Source organism: Triticum aestivum, chromosome 1B, assembly GCF_018294505.1.
Source record: "Triticum aestivum cultivar Chinese Spring chromosome 1B, IWGSC CS RefSeq v2.1, whole genome shotgun sequence".
Taxonomy (NCBI): Eukaryota; Viridiplantae; Streptophyta; class Magnoliopsida; order Poales; family Poaceae; genus Triticum; species Triticum aestivum.
This window is the reverse complement of record NC_057795.1, coordinates 107,110,703-107,115,672: the sequence shown is the minus strand read 5'-3', so window position 1 is coordinate 107,115,672 and position 4,970 is coordinate 107,110,703.

Sequence of the window (4,970 nt, the reverse complement as noted above, 5' to 3'; positions counted from 1 at the left end):
CCCTTGTGGGACCCACGAGACTCCCCTCCAGTAACTCTTTCTTCCATTATTTTTTATATTTTCTAGAAAAATTCTCCGTTGATTTTCAGCGCATTCCGAGAACTTTTATTTCTGCACAAAAACAACACCACGGTAGTTCTGCTGAAAACAACATCAGTCCGGGTTAGTTCTAATCAAATCATACCAAAATCTTATAAAACTATTGTAAAAATGGCATGAATACTTCATAAATTATAGATACGTTGGAGACGTATCAGCATCCCCAAGCTTAATTCATGCTCGTCCTCGAGTAGGTAAATGATAAAAGAAATAATTTAAGAAGTGTGAATGCTAGCAAGTACTTAAGTTTGATCAATATAGTTTTAATCACTTTTTCTATAATCATTATATATCATAACAGTAGCACAACTCATTAAACTTTCTCATGATCAAGTAACAAGCTATTCACATGTTAAAGTATGTATCATAAACTTTCTTGAAAACTAACATACCATGCTCTTGGTCATCAAACAATTGCAATTCATCTTATTTTTGGTAAGGGTCTTATGTAAAAGCTTTGGTTTAGCAAACTCCACATACTCAACTATCATTTAATCTTTCACAAGTGCTAACACTCATGTAATATTTATGGTTTCAAAGTTTCAACCGGACACGGAGAAAGATAGGGGCTTATAGTTTCGCCTCCCAACCTTTTACCTTAAGGGTAATGTCAACAATAATAATTTATGAAAACCTACATCCAAGTGAATATATATATATCTGGATCACTCCAACACAAAGTGCTTGCCAAAGGAAAAAGTGTAAAAAGGAAAGGTGATGATCACCATGACTCTTGTATAAGGGTAGAAGATAAAAGTAAAAGACAGGCCCTTCGCAGAGGGAAGCAGAGGTTGTCATGCGCTTTTATGGTTGGATGCACAAAATCTTAATGCAAAAGAACGTCACTTTATATTGTCGCTTGTGATAAAGACTTTTATTTTGTAGTCCGTCGCTTTTATTTCTTCCCTATCACAAGTTCGTATAAACCTTATTTTCTTCACACTAATAGATCATACATATTTAGAGAGCAATTTTTATTGCATGCACCGATGACAACTTACTTGAAGGATCTTACTCAATCCATAGGTAGGTATGGTGGACTCTCATAGCAAAACTAGGTTTAAGGGGTGTTGGAAGCACAAGTAGTATCTCTACTTGGTGTAAAGAATTTGGCTAGCATGAGAGGGAAAGGCAAGCTCAACATGTTGGATGATCCAGGACAATATAACATCTATTCGGATATAGGAAAACATAATCCATTAAGTTGTCTTCCTTGTCCAACATCAACTTTTTAGCATGTCATATTTTAATGAGTGCTCACAATTACAAAAGATGTCCAAGATAGTATATTTATATGTGAAATATCTCTTCCCTCAATATTCTTTCATGAATTGTTCAAGTGACCAATACTAACTTTGCTAACTTTCATAAATTTTACCACCTATACTTATTATGTGTGAAGTCATTACTCCCCATGGTATAAGCATATGAAACATATATAAATTCAGATTTATGATATTAAATTCATTCAACCATTTACTCATAGGATATACGTGAAGCACATGAGTAAATGAAAAACTACTCCAAAAAGATATAAGTGAAGAACACTGAGTAGTCAAATAATTAACTAGACATTGGAGGATTCTTTTTCATTCCATATTTCAGATCCAATGATTTTATTCAAGTAGAGAGTAAAATTGAAAATACGCTCCAAGCAATTATCATGTGATGAATAAAAATATAGCTCCGAGTAAGGTATACCGATAGTTTTGAAGACGAAAGAGGGGATGCCTTCCGTGGCACCCCCAAGCTTAGGCACTTGAGTCTTCTTTGAATATTACCTTGGGGTGCCTTGGGCATCCCCAAGCTTAGGGTATTTCCACTTCTTATTCTCCTGATATCGATATCTCACTCAAAACTTGAAAACTTCAATCACACAAAACTTAACGTAACTTCGTGAGATGGGTTAGTATGATAAAGAGTAAATCATTCACTTTGGTACTGTCAAATACAAGATTCATAATTGTTCTCACACAATGCCTACTGTATCATATCATTTCTGCAATTTGTATTGAGCAATATAATCCACAGAAACTAGAAAAGAAGCAAACTATGCATTGAAAATAGAATCTGCCAGACACAGAATAGTTTGTAATGATCTGAACAGCAACCATACTTCTGCTACTCCAAAAATTATGAAACAAATTTGTGGACGTGAGGAATTTATCTATTAATCTTATGCAAAAATAATAAACCAAAAATCACTTTTAGCTAGGCATGATGATTTCAATGATGCTCACACAAAAATAGTAAGGGTAAATATTGGGTTGTCTCCCAGCAAGCGCTTTTCTTTAATGCCTTTTAGCTAGGCATGATGATTTCAATGATGCTCACATAAAAGATAAGAATTGAAACATAAAGAGAGCATCATTAAGAATATGATTAGCACATTTAAACCTAACCCACTTACTATGCCTAGGGATTTTATGAGCACACAATTTATAGGAACAAGAATCAACTAGCATAGGAAGGCAAAACAAGTATAACTTCAAAACTTTAAGCACATAGAGAGGAAACTTGATATTATTGCAACTCCTACAAGCATATATTCCTCCCTCATAATAATTTTCAGTAGGATCATGAATAAATTCAACAATATAACCATCACATAAATGTAGCGACCAGACCTCAAACAGTCTGATCTCTGTGCTTTAGTGTCATCCCTGGATCAGTAATGCTGACACGCATAGTACTTGAAGGATTTATAACAGAGTAGCAATCACACACTTATTCCATCGAATGTCTCAAAAGAGAACTTATTACAATAAATATGGCTTAAGGCCATCTAATAACGATAACAGTGGAAGGCTTGGAAGATAAGTCAGTCCATCAACTCCAACGGCATCACTGAGTATAGAACCACGACCTAAGGCACCTTACTCGTCGTCTGAAAAGTCTGCAACATGAACGTTGCAGCCCAAAATGGGTCAGCACATGGAATATGCTGGCAATGTAACACATAGAGAGTAATGAAAGAAAAGTTATACTACATGCATGTATGGCTTGGTGGAAAAGCTCTATGGTTACAGTTTTGCGTAAAGCCATATTTCCCTACTTCAAAGGAATAAATTTTATTTAACTATCATGGTGGTTGTTAAACATTGAGAGCGTAGACACCCTCTGTATCCCAATTAAGCATCATCATTAAAAACCCAACAATATTATTTAAAGTAACATGATGAGATTCACATGGTAATCCAGGTACTAGATACTCAAGATGTTCATAACGGGGACACAGCTAACCATGATTAGTTTATACACTCTGTAGATGATAGCGCACCTTTCCCCACAAGGCTCGATCTCCTCCGTTGGATCCCTCGCACTACATGGTGTTTGAGAAACGTATGACCGAGACATAGTCTTTCAGAAGCGCTAGCACCTTACGATCGGGTAGACAGTACCAACCTACATCCCCTACATCTGCTAGTCTACCACTGTAAGAGTTCGCATGACTTAGTCAACTATGCTACAGCCCATAGTAGCTTGTGGCTACACACGGAAGTTTCTAGCAATCTCATGATCCCTTTGAGCCTGGGTGGCGGTCCATAAAGAAAACAGGCAATCGCTGGAATACCCAGATGCCTCAATCCACCCAGATGTGTATTAAAGTTGCCACCTTAAATAAATCATTAAATTAACAATCTCACATCTATCATGGATACACTCACCCAATCCACGTCTACTACCATAGCATGGCATAATAAGCAAACGTAGAGTAACTCCCAAGGGTTTGATAATAAAACAGGTAATAGGTACTACCTCATCTACTTCCCAAATCCCACATACTAATCAGATCATAATCATGCAATTGTTTGAGGATTGATCTAATTCAATAAAACTGGGTAGTAAAGATGTATGATCAAAGTGTTACTTACCTTGCTGATGATCCGCGAAACCTAGAGATTCGAAGTAGCAAGCGGCGCACTCCGGGTACTCTATCACAAACAAACAAGCATACAATAAGTACTCATCTAATGCATAGGTAAAACTCAAATAAGAGAACTAACCAGAAAGTTCAACTTAAGAACTCCGGTTTGCAAAAAGAATCAAATCAAATGAAGCAACAAAAGTCAAACGGCGAAAGAAACAAGCTTCATTTACTAATCTGGACCTAAGTCAAATATTACAGTAGCAAAAACTTGTTTGAGTTGGTTAAATGGAAAGAGGGTTTCAAGACGAAACTCTAGGCGCTTGAATCGCCTGATTCCGATAAACGAGCGAAAAGTTATACTAGAACGAAAATCGGATCAGAAATCGCGATCAGAAATAATCGCGGAAAATCCGATAAAAAGAAAAACGGACAAACAGGCTAACGAACGAACGTTCGCTGTCTGCAAAAAAAATGAAAATCGTTCATTAAAATGAACGAACGAACGGGTGTTCGCTAAATAACTAAACCGGTAAAAAAATACTTATCTAATAATAAAAAAATAATCGCGGTTTTGTAAAAAAAAATCGGGCGGTTAACCGGCGAAAACCGGCAGCGGCGGCGGCTACCTCGGGTCAGGGTCCGACGAGGTCGGTGGTGAGCTCCGGCGGGGCTGGTGATGAAGCCATGTACCTAGGGTAGGGTCATGGACCTGTCCAAGATACCCTCCCTAAGGACATCTCTAGAAGAAACCACCTTTGAGTCGACCTGGAAGGATTCCACTCGACGAACTCGAAGACACTCGACCATGAAGCCAACCGCTCGACCGTCGGGAGATCTAAAGTCAGTCTGCACACAAACGGTCGGTCATTAAGTAGCCTTTATGGTCATCATAGCACTTTATGCAAGGCGTTACCAGTAACTCCCTATCTTAATGTACTTTAAACCCTACATAACTGAGGGCCAGAGGGGTCTCACAAAATCTATATAAGCCACACCCCTC